The 14,965-nt window shown below is 33.8% G+C and overlaps 1 protein-coding gene across 3 annotated transcripts in view; it reads right to left on the bottom strand.

Moving 5' to 3' along the window:
• LOC149538960 (chromophore lyase CRL, chloroplastic-like) overlaps nt 1-14,965 on the bottom strand; it is a 251,884-nt gene that overhangs the window by 210,445 nt on the left and 26,474 nt on the right. The window lies entirely within an intron of this gene.

Here is a 14,965-nt window from a genome sequence, read left to right as displayed (position 1 = left end):
CCTCTGGAATTCCAAACCTAAATTCTAAACATATAAGTAAAGGTTGTGCTTTAGGAAAGAACATTAAAAACCCTTTCCCTCCTAGTGAACACAAGCCTAAATCAATCTTGGAACTAATTCACTCTGATCTATGTGGGCCCATGCCAACTCTCTCTCTAGGAGGTTACTCCTATTACATAACCTTCATCGATGATTACTCTAAGAAGACTTGGATCTTCTTTCTAAAAGTTAAAGAATCAAATGAAGTGTTAACAAAATTCAAAGAATTGGTGGAAAATCAAGTGTCAAAGAAAATTAAAACTCTAAGATCTGACAATGGGGGAGAATATACCTCTGAGAATTTCAAAGCCTTTTGTACATCTGTTGGGATTAAGAGGGAGTATACAGTACCTTATACTCCTCAACAGAATGGGGTAGCAAAAAGGAAAAATAGAACTATTGTTGAGGTAGCAAAAGCTATGCTTCATGATCAAAACCTACACTTTTCATTCTGGGCAGAAGCCACAAATACTTCTATATACATACAAAACAGATGTCCACACTCCATTCTGGAAAATATAACACCTAAAGAAGTTTTACAGGAAATAAACCTAACTTAAGTCATCTCAGGATCTTTGGTTGTCTTGTGTATATACATATACCTAAAGAAAGAAGAACTAAATTAGAACCATCAGGAAAGAAAGGAATATTTGTTGGGTATAGTGAAAACTCAAAAGGATATAGAGTCTATGTTCTTGGAAAAAGATCAGTAGAAGTAAGCAGAGATGTCATATTCGAGGAAAACACTGCCTTAAAACTATCTATAAGCACAAATGATGAGCTTTCAACAGACTTAGATGAAAGTCCACAACCTGAAATTCAGGGGAGAATATATCAGAAGAAACGAGTTCAGTACAAGATGCAAGAAATAGAAACATCTCAAATATCAAAAAGAGAACATTGTAGGAAAAAAAAATGATTGAAAAAAATGATATTGAACCAAATGAAATTACTAAGGAAGTCAAGAAAACCATAAACAAATAATGTTATACTGCACTAGTAACTGAGCTCACTAAATCTGAACCTACATCTATTGAAGAAGCTCTAACTTGTCAAGCATGGAAAGATGCTATGGTTGAAGAATATCAATCAATACTACAAAATGATGACTAGGACATTGTACCTAGACCTAAAGTCAAATCTGTTGTCTCTTCTAAATAGCTCTACAAAATCAAATATGCAGCAGATGGGAGCATTGAGAAACATAAAGCAAGGTTTGTTGCTCGAGGATTTTCACAGAAGGCAGGTATTAATTATGAAGAAACTTTTGCCCCGGTTGCTCATTTCACTTCAGTGAGGAGAATTCTTGCATTAGCAGCAATGAAAGGATGGAAGGTGCATCAAATGGATGTGAAAACTACATTCGTAAATGAAGTCATAAATGAATAGGTTTATATTGAACAACTTGAAGGTTTTGTGATAAAAAATGAAAATCTTTATGTATGTAAACTAAAGAAAGCGTTATATGGCCTAAAACAAGCTCCTTGCGCTTGGTATGAAAGAATTGACAACTATCTCATCAAATTAGGATACTGTAAAAATGAAGTTGATCCTAATACCTATTTTAAAATCTCTAATGGAGATATGATCATATTGGTTCTTTATGTTGATGATCTCTTGATAATAGGTGAAGACCATCTTATTGCTAAATGCAAACAAGACCTTGCTGCTGAATTTGACATTAAAAACCTAGGTTTGCTACATTATTTTTTGGGCCTAGAGGTATGTCAAAAGGAAGATTACATATTCTTAAATCAAGGAAAATATACTTAGGATATTTTGAATAGATTTGAGATGATGGACAGCACGCCACTTGCAATTCCAATGGAAACTAATCTACACAAGCTAAAAGAGGAAGCAGCACATTCAGAACCTATTGATCCTACCTTCTACAAACAAATTATTGGATCTCTCATTTTTTGGTAAACACTAGACCTGATCTCTGTTATTCCACGAATGTAATAAGTCACTTTATGTGTGAACCTAAGAAAATACACCTGATGGCTGCTAAACATGTTTTGAGATATCTATGTGGCACTATTGGTCTTGGACTAAAGTACAAAAATGTTGAAATCAAACTTGAAGTCTATACTAATTCTGATTGGGCTGGTTGTTCCATAAATCGCAAGAGTATCACCGGATGTTGCTTCAACCTCGGATCAGCAATGATATCATGGTTCAGTAGAAAACAACCTACAGTTGCTTTGAGTTCTACTGAAGCAAAATATATGACAGCCTTCATAGGAGCACGTGAAAAAGTTTTGTTAAGGAAATTATTATTTGGATTATTTGGAAAGAAGTTAGATTCCATTGTGATCCATTGTGACAATCAAAGTTGCATCAAACTTTCAGCAAATCCAATGTTCCACAATCTGCCAAAGCACATTGAGACTCCTTACCACTATATCAGAGACATGGTAGACAGGAATGTGATCAAGCTGATCTATGTTAACACAAATTATCAAAATGTTGATATTTTCACCAAACCTCTTGCAAGAGTTAAAATAAAGTATTTTAGATTTAAAATTGGTATGACAAACATGTAACTACATTTCTTTGTAAATTTATTCATGAATATTATATTAAATTATTGTTTGCAGACTTGTTAAATGAAAGGTGACAATCTTTCATATTTGTTTAAAGGTCTCTATTGAAAGGTGATGATCTCATCAATAGATGACAAACCTTTTAATACCAAAAGTATTGAAGGTTATTCATATCATTGTTATTAGGCCAAATTCTACCGAACACATTGATATCCATCATGATTATAGGCCGGATCTTGCTGGACATCATGAAAATTATTGGTGTCATTGTTATTAGCCCGGATTATGCTGGACACATTGCTATCCATCATGTTTATAGATCGGATTTTGCCAGACATCATGAAAATTATTGATGTTATTGTTATTAGGCTGGATTCTACCAAACACATTGATATCCATCATGATTATAGGCTGGATCTTGCCGGACATCATGAAAATCAGCTATTATGATTCTTTAGACCAGATTTTGCCAAATACCATATCCTATCAGATACATTTAACTATATGTAGAAGTTTCAATCCCTCACTGCTAAAGAGGGAGTGTTAAGAATATTAGCATTTACAAAATTGAAACATATGCTCAGTATTTTGTAATTTATATATATATATGTATGTAATTATAATGAAATCACTATCGGTTTAATATTACCGATTCTCATTTTAAATACATTGTCATTATGTATCGATTACTTTAGAACTATCTATTGCCGATTAACATTCTATCAAGATAATGATAGGCAGTGATAAACCGTATGGGTCACACCGCTTGGATTATAGGGTGACATTCCGTATTCATCTTTAGTTTGGTTTGTAATCGGGTCTCTCATCCCGTGAATTATATTAGTTTGTTTTCGACTAACTAATCATGATAAACCGGTGCCAGTTCATATGTATATTGAGGCATGACCACGTAGGGTCATGCCCCTACTTGGTGATGCTTCAATATGTATATATCAACTTCTATCTCATATCTGAAGATCATATCAATAACGTGGCATACTGATCTCAAATAAGGATAGTATATTATCACAACAAAAATATAGAAAGTCTAACATTGCATAAGGAAGACACTAGTCTGCTATAACCTAGAATACAAACCAAAACACTTTGATAAGTCTACAACAACCATGATCTATTAAAATTTACAACCACAATACATCCGAAACTGATGCTGAACAACCACAATACATCTATGATTACCTTCAAAATGATGATGAATAAAATTCATGACTTTTAAGTATCATAGATCACCATGGCTGTTTATTTTAACAAATTCTATCATCCCCCATTCATTGGCGGATAGTAAATGATGTCTATTGAGAAAATCTAATTATGGGTATGCATTAGCTGGTTGAAGATCACAAGCAATGAAGAAAGCGATTCGTGAATGTGGGAATTGTTTTATCCTAGAATTATGCTATCTAGGTACCCTTATGACAGGATTCTTGTAGAAACTCTCAACAGGCTATATCCTTAACAAACATCAATTTGCTTTTGCTAATTAACAGTTTGATATCTTGTCAAACATTTGGTAAGCAAATTATTATCACTCAATAAATAATGCTTTAAATCCACAGCCAACTACTCACAATTTTAATTGATTAAGTCTTTATCGATTTGGACAAATGAACACCACTAAACAATTCAGAAGTAATTCTATAATTGATGGCAATGCTACTAATATCCAATTTAAAAATTGACTTCTAGAAATTTACAAGAATGCAATAACAAACCTGGAAATTGACTTCTAACAGATGAAATATGGATTGCAGCTCTGAAGAAATAATCCAATTTACTCGCAAGTTCAGAAATACATGCTCCTCACTTATAATCACAGGTGCTCGAAAACCTGATTGCTGCCCTCCAATAAAATATTGCAGCCTTCCACAAAGTCTGAAATCACTGCCAAATACAAGGACAACAGCCACAATACATACCTCTTTAACCATGCCAAATAGTAGACAATAATGGCGTTCCAAATCACAAATTCTCTAGCCACAATAAAATTCACAGGTACAATACATAACAATCGGGAAATACTATAATTTAATTAAGACAATTCTCAGAATTAATTCACAATACCTCAACTGTGAATTACCAGGCACTTCTTAATTCCAAACCCTTATACTTCAGCAAGGGCAAAGAAATCGGCAAACTCAGAAACTCTTCACAGCCAACAAAAGAAAATAATCAATCGAATGCTTTACTCATCGAATGGGCTCATATTTATAATCTCCAAATGGCACAAAGTTTCCCAAATGAACTTCACTTAAGAAGCTTCCCACACACAACATTAAAACATAATAAAGTGTCATTATAAACTAAATTATTAATTGCTTTTGGCTCTGAAAATGGACTTTTCCACAAAAACTTCAAATTCTGACATGTAAGGTCATTGTTTCTTGTTCCCATGATTTAAAACTTTTCTTCTCAGTTCCAACGAGCTATGATACTGAGGTGACCAACCAACAACACTAACAAAAATAGCAACCTCAGCATATTTAGATGAATAATAATAATTCACTCATTTTGCGAAAACAACTGAAAAAGCATCAGAATCGAAATCTGACAACACCAAAGTAATCTTGATGATGAAAGATGATGAATGAACTTGACGAGGTGACTTACTATACATAGACGCTCCCTCCAAGATTCTTGGAGCCCAACCCAGAAGCCCGAAATAAAAACTGAGAGCATCCTCCAACTCCTCTGACTCAACTCAACTCATCGGATCCATCAAATTGACTTACTATAAATAGAAAGTCCCTCAAACGGAGCCAAAACACACCATAGGCTACTGAAAAGCCTATAACCACACAACTAAGACTCTCAAATCCTACTGTCAGTGCACAAGGGTCGCGATGGTGAATTGACTTGGCCAACTGCAGGAACCTGCTAAAAATGGGGACATTAAATTCTTGTGATGGACCTCAACTAAGACCAAAGAACAAGTTCTCCAGCAATAGAGGCATTACATTAATCAGCCATAATATGGACATTCAAAATTAGATCACATCATCATCAATATAATAGATGGATATAAATAGATATAATATGAAACGTTTAGCCATAAATTTATCCTCAATCTAATTGATGTACACAATCATCAATGATAACAAGACGTATCAACCATATATCAATCTTGACGAGTTATAAAGACAAACGACTGTGATTCCATAAAATTGGGTGATATAGTGAGAATTCCTACTAAAACAAACAAAAAGTTATGATTAATATAAGTAATAGGTTTTAGTAAACATTAAACAAAATTATATGGAAAGGCCACAGTATCTTGAAAGGAGGGATATGTCTCACGGTCCCAAGTTTAGTGTGAATGATTTGGGGGGGGGGGTTGCTTTTGAGGCAGTCAAGGAAATCATTACAGCATCAAAAAAAAAACCATCAAGCATCAGGCAGTCAGCATCGAGTAAGAACAACCATAATCAAATATCAACATATATATTCCGTTCAGCATTCAATCTCATGCAGCAAAATAATTAAGACAAATCAACATTCCACCAACATATGCCAGTCATAAAAGGAACAACAATTACAAGACCAAGAGCATCAGAAATTAAATAAAATCTTTACTTTAGCAGGGAATCAATCATAAAGGATTAATCGTACCAATGGAAACAACGACAAAATTATTCTAAAGCAAATAGAAGATCCTATTCATTTTAGTAAAGAGAAAGAATTGAAGGTATCCGATCCTTGTTCATACTTTGAGATTAACAACAAACATGGTACAAAAAGTCAAAACAAAGTTTAGTTCTTTAGAACCAAGTAGAGGTTTTTTCATTAGATAATGGTTGTTTATGTTTGCTAGAAATTAAGAACACGATCCAAGCCATTATTGGTGAAGGATCAAAGGACATTCTTGATGGGTGTCGAGATTCCTAAACGGAAATCAAGGAAAAGATTTCAATATCTCTTAGAGAGTACTGATGGTGGTTACTAACATATGCATATGCAAACAGGGATAAGCCTTGGTGGGTATGCACAAGGCTTCCCAGGGCTCATAAGAATGGATATACCAAATAAGGGCCATAATTGTGATAAGATGGCAGAATAGCTGAGGAACGTTCTAGATAAGCCATAGAGCACCTAGAGGTCCTCCCCAAAGAGCTCCGAAACTGATTACTAAGGATTAAGTGGGAATTAGCGTGGGGCTACGATTTCTTTTTCCTTTCATTTATGCATATATATTATATATCAATATTTTGTATAGAATCTACTAACACATGTGCAGGTTTACTCATCAAGAATCAAAGCAATACTCAACATTGGAAGTGGGGATACTACAACTCTCCCCTTCCAATGAGCAGGCCATAGGTGGTAGTTTATTCTAGATTCAGATACAGACACAGAGGGCGAATAGCTTTGGCCCTCACTATTGGATGTTACCTGTGCAAGTCAAGCAGGGATGCCCAAGAATATTATTAAAGAAAATGTTATTTATAGTTTTAATACATTAGAAGTCAGACCATTATTTGATCCAACCGATATTAAGGAAGAAAATCTGGGGAAAAAAATATTCCTTTATGCCTAATTTAGAAGATATTTGGGCAGATTGTGCCACTGAACCCATAGTTAGAGAAATGAACTATTGTTAACTCAAAGAAAAGAACATTAGTTATTTAAGTGACCTAAGGAGCTTAAAGAGTATCATATGGAAGTGAGGTCACTTAATTATAAAGTTGCAAGATATGCCTATTGAGGTAGTAGCTTCAATCGGATTGATTCGATCATGAGATACATTGTTGATGATAATCATCATTTATACAAATGTTCTTATATATATATATATGGTTATTTCTATTATTGTTAGTATGTTATTATTGTCTAATGATGATTAACTATAGAAACATGTCTCCTCTCAAATTTATGAGTCTTCAAATCTGTATTTGGAATATACCAATAACAATGGCAGTGTTAGTACATTTGCAGAAAGTGATCCCTGTTACTCAACATGGTATCAGAGCCAACCTACAAATGTAGAAAAGGAGATGAAAATGACACAATCACACAATGATATCTTTCCTGGGGACAAGTGCATGAGATAGAGAATAATCAAGATATGCTGATATGGAGCAAGGTTGAAGGCAAAAGAGTACAACAGGTTCTTGTGATAATATAATAAATTGATACTCGAACATTGACAGGATGTTGCGCAAATAGAAAAGGGATAAAAAGATGGCCCTGGTATAATACAAAGACAGTAGACCTAGATCACAAGACTGCAATGCATTATGCTGCAGGCAACTACTCGTGGCAGAATCAGACAATATTTACTTTCACATTGGCAATGCAATTACTTCAGCGAATTTAAATCAACTTCTGCTCCACGGCATCTACAAACAAGCATCCATCTATTCAACCACTGTTGGAATCTTCAATTGCAGACTGTTAGTAATAACAAGGGTTCAAGCATACCGTAAACACTTATTATATTTGTTACTGTTCGAACAGTATATGGTCTTCTATACATAATATCAAATCGTGATTACTATAATAATCACTTTTGAGTATTATAAAGATCGTAATCTGCTGGTTCTAAGTTTAGAACTATAGGAATACCACCTATATTATATGAATTATATAAATAACAAAATTATACAAATGACAGTTACAAACACAAACAGAAAGACTCAATACAGGAGCTATCGAGTGCATTAAGCAGATGAACACCATCATGGAATGATATATTACAAGAGACAATCAAAGAATATTTTAACAATGTGTCTAAGGATGATAGTCAACACCTGAAGAATATTCAACGATATGATTGAAGGACAAAGTTTTATTACATTCACAGAATATTCAAGACTTGTGTATATGCAGAAAGGCAAGAAGAATGTTGTGTGTTATGAAGTGATGATGAAGGAAAATGACAGCGATAATCTACATATGATGACAGTGAATATATGCGTTCAAAGTCTGAAGAAATAAAACCTGCAGAGATGATGCCCTTAGCATATGTGTTAAAGGAATCATGTTATACAAGAAAGCCGACAGTAAAGCCAATAACATTAATAAAGAAATTGTCTTCTACAAACTAAGGAATCATGTTATACAAGAAAGCCGACAGTAAAGCCAATAACATTAATAAAGAAATTGTCTTCTACAAACTAACTGATGCAATTGAAAGAAAATTTGTGATTATTAATAAAGAGGAATGAACTTTATACACGTCTCTTTGTACCAAGAGACATAGTGCTTACTTGAAATAAGAATATATATATAAAGAAGTCAAATATATTCTCGATGTTGGCTAAGAGACATCTTTATCAAGAGATGAAGATCAAATATGATAACAAGAAGATTGAATAAGGAAAGATACGCTAGGCATCTTGACAAAGTTGGACAAGCATCAGTTGAACATTAACCGAGAGATAATGACTTGTATAATAATTCTCCTTATCATTTTAATAGAGACGATGATGATCATTAAGTTGAATGGCAACTATTACAATATCTAACTAATTAATGATTAATCAAGGAAGAGTATCATTAATCAATGTGTTGGAAATTACAATTGTTCGATTGATTGGCAAGTGGTATGACTAACATATAAGGAAAAGAAGAAATTTTGAACAGACATTGTTCTTGGAAACAACCTATCATTACAATCTGCAAGATTTCAAGAAGATAATCAATACTTTGTACCAAGTTAATTATTGGCAATCTTCCTATGATAAGGTTCTAGTACACGAGTTCAAGGATGACGAGTTTAATTTCTTCATTGGTACTAATGATAACATGACAATGATTCCTTACTAATATAATTCTAAAGAGAAATATGGGTCTGAAGTGTATGAATTTGAGGATGGTTCTTGTAATGTAAAGCGAGATGTAGCTTCTTTATCAAAGAATAACTAAGTTGCTAGTTTGTATTCCAGTACGGATGTGGGTTTGAGATTCGGGTTCGAAATTCGTCTAAATTTTTTGGGGCTTGGATTCGGATTCATTTTGGGTTAATCACATACAAAAACATATGGCTTTTTCTAAATATGTATATGTGTGTGTGTATATATATTGAACGAAAAATAATTCCATACTTGAATCTGCTAATAGTAAAGGAACATAGCAAAATACACACCAAATCTATGCTTCAGTTCAATAGGACATTAATTGCATCATTTAGCACTACATACAACTTGATACACTTGCTTGGTCATGTGCATGGAACATATTTCCATATCATGGGGACAGTTTGAGAATGAAAGGAATTGTCAAAATATAAGTGCAGTTATCTGAATTTTTATTTTCTATTAGTTAGAGCATTTCTAACTAGGCTATATCAATAGGTGAGGTACAAATTCAAAGTCCCGGGTTCAAACACATCATTTATTTTTAAAGACATTCCTTTGTAATCGTCAATTTAGATGTCACCTATATTGTCAATTTGGATTTCCTTTATAAGCAAGTTTTCATTTTCATACACAAATGCATAGATGACATATAAACATCTTTTTTGGTCTTTTTAGTGGTCACAATAGGGTCGAGAGGTCAAAAAACACTTTTAAAAGTCTAAAAAAATGTTTCAAGACCAAATTCAACCCAGGCTTAGACAATGAATTCTTCAAAATTCGCTGCAAATTCTGCCCAGTTTCTTCTGATAGAATTCGAAGCAAATTCATAGCTCTGCAAGAGAATTTGGAGAGAATTTGACAAGGACCAGACTTTATACAGAACTGAACCAGACCTTGAGGGTTGCTGGAGAGAATCTGGTAACTTAGAAGAATAAGATATAATTGCTTTTGTACAGAATGACCACGAGACACAAAATGTGATTAAACAAGAAGAGAATATTTTATTTATGAGGAAAGATTTTAAAGTACAATCCCTAATCATAGAAGAGATTTCTAGATGGAAGCTTGTCCCGGAAATTACCACTGGTTATGTTGTGGCTAAAATGTAGAAAACTATTCAAGAATAATCTAAATTCAAAACACGTGATCCATCTTGATTTTCCTGAATGTTTGCTGATTTGGAAACAAAGTCAATCTGTCTCATCATTCAATTTGTTGTTTATACTCTAGACATAGATGAAGATCAAAATCTAGAAGGGAATTGCTATATTAATCAACAATATAAAGATTAAATATGTTTGAGGAGGAGGAAACGTAAATTTTCAGTCATTTGGGAAGATTAATATGTTGGAACATGGGTATAGATCCAGAGCAGAAACACAAGGATCATTCTAAGAGGACTGAACAGGAATATAATTAATCTACAAATGGAAGAGATGATCTTTTCAAAGTTGTTGAACTAGACTATTTGATGGTTCAAATTAATAATAATGAAGCATGTGGGAATTCTACATGTTGGGGGGTGAATGATTACCTTAACCAATGTTTCATTCCCCATTGGAGGCATTTTCTGATTTGATGTATATGGACCTTCATTGGAACAACTTATATCAAGGATGTTGATGTATAGACAAGTATTTATTATCTTTGAATATTACACTTATTTGTTTATTATAGTCTCTTGCCTATATGTATGAATAATAAGCGTCTTGTGCCTTGATGTACTTTTGTTCCAGTCGTTGGTCTCTCGGGATGCTCTTGCAGGTTGAGAAGAACAGTGCATTAGGTATGCTACCAAGACATTAGTGCACGACTATGTGAGATAAATATCCTTCTATATTAAGAGGGAGTTTGATATTTCTTCAAAGGTGACGCAAGAGCTTAGAAGATTGATACTTAGACAAAGTCTAAAATACATGTGTATGAGGGGCCTACCCCTCTGTACATCATGAGGACGATTTGACTTATCACGAGAAAGTTGGAAGATCGATATCAGATTTAGAGGGAATCTGATAGGCATCCTTGAGCGAAGAGAGTTTATAACGGAGTAACTACAAGACCTGACTTCCCAGGATAGTCGTTTAGAGGAAGAATTATGACATGCAATTCCTTGTTAATGAGTTCTCTATGAAAGAAAAGTTTGAAGTGAAATTCCTTGAGAGAGAAGTTTGAGGTGAAAACCCTTGTTCCACCCTCTAAGAGAAATTGTGGTGGGTCCACACTCTGACTTAGTTTATGGTGGATATAATGTGAGTTACTACATGATGTTGTGATTTATGTCATGAAAGGTGATGATCTTTCATTTGATATACTTGTAATGTCGCTATTGTAAGGTGACGATCTTAGCAATAGCTTGACCATGTTATCATGATAGACTCCATTAAGTTGTTGTCCTGGAATGTGTCGGTAATCATGTTAACAAAATGTATCATGATCAACTACATTAAATTGTTGTCCCGGAATGAGCCGGAAATCATGATACTGTGGTTGTAATGTTGTATTCTTGATCCATTGTCATGATAGACTACATTAACTTGATGTCCCGGACTGTGTCGGAAGTCATGACAATAAGTAAATCATGATAGTCCTGGATTGAGCTAGAAATCATGAGATCAAGACTGATTATCCAATTGACTATATTTGTGTCCCCGAATGTGCCAGAGATTAGATAGTATATATTATTAAAGGGGTATAATTGTGTATAAGCTTTTTTGATGCAAACTCAAATATGAGATTATTGAGATTAAGAAATTGATCATATCCTCCCTCACTAAGAGGGAGTGTTAAAATAATAGCTTTGGTTGGATCTGATATCAGTATATGGAACATACATATACGTATGTATATGTATATACATGCAATGTAAATACATATACATATGTATATATTTGATTTACTTCACATACTGATATCTCATTCTATTTGATACTTTATGATCATGCCATGATCGAGCTATATATATTATTATATATACTTTGATAATTCCTCTCATGTATCAAGCATCGATTCATGGCATTAATGATACTATATTTGTTGTTCTATTATTTGATAGACTACATTCAGTTGTTGTCCCAGAGTGCCAAAGATCAGATAACACACATCTTTCTAAGATATAACATCAAGGATTTGATGCTAGTGCACATAACAAAAGAATATAAGTATATTGACTATTATATGATTGATAATTCTTGTTGAATCATACTTCAGATTATATTGAAAGATAACTTCTAAGTTAATGGATATATGTCGATATGCCATTCCAAGATATCTCTCCATACGCTTGAGAGCATAATGTGCTCTATAACAATCCTCCCTAGCTAAGAGGGAGTGTTGAGTTTGTAGCTTCAGTCGGATTGATTCAATCATATATATAGATATGATTATTTATATTATTGTTAATATATTATTATTGTCTAATGATGATTAACCGTAGAGACATGTCCCTTCATGAGACATGTCTCCTCTCATATATATAAGTCTTCAAATCTGCATTTGGAATATATCAATAACAGTGGCAATGTTAGTACATTTGCAGACAGCGATCCCTATTACTCAACAATGCCACCCCCTCCCTAGTATGCATGCCAATGTACCAAGTACAAATACACATCGAATATGGTAGAGATACAACTTGGATATCATTCCCATAACTATTTCAAATATGAAGCTGTGTCAAATACTAAAAACTAGATTGAATTGAAGTAAAATCTTTGAGAAATGTCCAAAACCTAAGACAAGCCCAAGTTTTTCTTCCTTTTTTTGCATAAATGGAGTTATCATTTATGAATAGAGGGCAACTGAGTGGGACATGCACAAGCACAACCAAATTTAGGTGCTTACTTTCCTTGTTTTAGTCTCATGGATGTCTAGATTTTTTGGCATTAATAAGTGGGGTTTTTTGCATCTCTTTATGCAGTCAGATATTTTTCATTTATATTGCCTGAAGTCACTATTACCATCATCCTCAGAGGTTCCCCTATCATCTATTTGTCATGCCCTATCCTCTAACTATGATTATGATTTAAAATTTCTTGAATACAAGCGTTTGCAATTGTAAAGGGCCTTGGGCTTTTCTTCATCTGCGTGGCTAGGGTTCAACCTCCGAGAGAACTACAGAACTGAGACTTTATTCAAAATCATAAATGGGTACACAACATTCTTTTATTTTGTTTGAAAAAAAATTTAAATACATTCAACCATTTATTTAAACAAAAAGAAATTCCTTTGTTGGTTTTATTTAAATTTTAAAGGAATGGTCATTGTCTACTAAGTTCATTTATAAAATAAAAAGAATTATTTTGTTGTGTTACTCGTTAAAAAATGGATCATTCATATTTGTTAGTTTATTGTTTTTTTATAGTTCAAGCAAAGTGTAGGAGCCCTTAGTCATCATTTTATATTCAAAAAGATATTACATAGATGCAATACCTTTATGAGGCAAACCAATGAAATACAAACTATAACAGTCCATTACCTATGACCAAGACCAATACCAATGACAGAAGAAAAGCCCTAAATCGTCACAACTTAAGTAAGGAGTATAGGCAAAATCATAGTTCCAAAAATCGCCATGAAATCGCCGAAATCGCGATAAGATTCATGGCTCCCATTTTTTTGGAATCGAAAATCGCTGGTGGCGATTTTTTCTTATGAATCGCCTGAATCGCCAAAATCGGCGATTCATGGCAAAAATCGCCAAAATCGCCATCGTGAATCTCCAAAAATCGGCCGCGGCAGCAAGGATAGAAAGTTCAATTTTTTTTAAAAAACACATGTTTTATTTGCTTTCTAAGTTGACTTTCCTCTTTGTTATAACCCTAAAGAGCCTTCTATTTGCTTAGTATGAGTAGAAGAGAGGAAGAGTGAGAGAGAAGAAGAGAAAAGAGAATCCATAGGTTTCCAACTGGCAAGAAGGAAGAGCACCAAAGAGATCAGAAGTCCATTTGGGGAGGCCATAAATTGCATTGGGAGCATTAAGGAGTCAATATCAACACTCCTCAACTCATTTGCAAGAGGTAAGTGTTGGTTTTTTTTTTGCATGTTAGTGTAGTATGCATTTTTTGTTAAATTTTTTTAGTGTTCATTTGCAAATCTTGAATGTTTTTTATTTTTACTAAATTGCAAACTAGGGTTTGTTGTTTTGTAGTTTTTGTTTATTAGTTGCAAACTTTGATTTTTTACATGAATTTTTTTATTGCAGCAGCCCTTTGCTTTCATTTTCCAATTTCCACAATGGGTCAAAAAGATGAATGCTGGAAATATAATGAAGAGTTTCCTGGGAGAACCAAATATCAAACAAAATGTATATTTTGCAAAGAAAAAATAAATTCGGGAGGTATCTATAGATTGAAATACCACATTGCTGGCATACCTGGCCATGATGTCACAGTTTGCACTCAACAAACCGTTGAGGCAAAACGCTCTTGTTTAGTGGCATTAGGAAAAATTGAACAAGACAAGTTGACTAAGAAAATGCAACTTGAAGGGTTAAGAGGTATTGGCTCCCGTGCTCCCACATCCGCAACCACATCTACATCTGCAAGTGCATCTGCATCAGCTTCCGCA

The sequence above is a fragment of the Cupressus sempervirens genome, chromosome 9 (genome assembly GCF_028749045.1).
Source record: "Cupressus sempervirens isolate cs-2001-9-10 chromosome 9, ASM2874904v1, whole genome shotgun sequence".
In the NCBI taxonomy this organism is placed as follows: domain Eukaryota; kingdom Viridiplantae; phylum Streptophyta; class Pinopsida; order Cupressales; family Cupressaceae; genus Cupressus; species Cupressus sempervirens.
The sequence above is the reverse complement of the archived record's forward strand: the minus strand, read 5'-3'. Positions and strand labels throughout refer to the sequence as shown.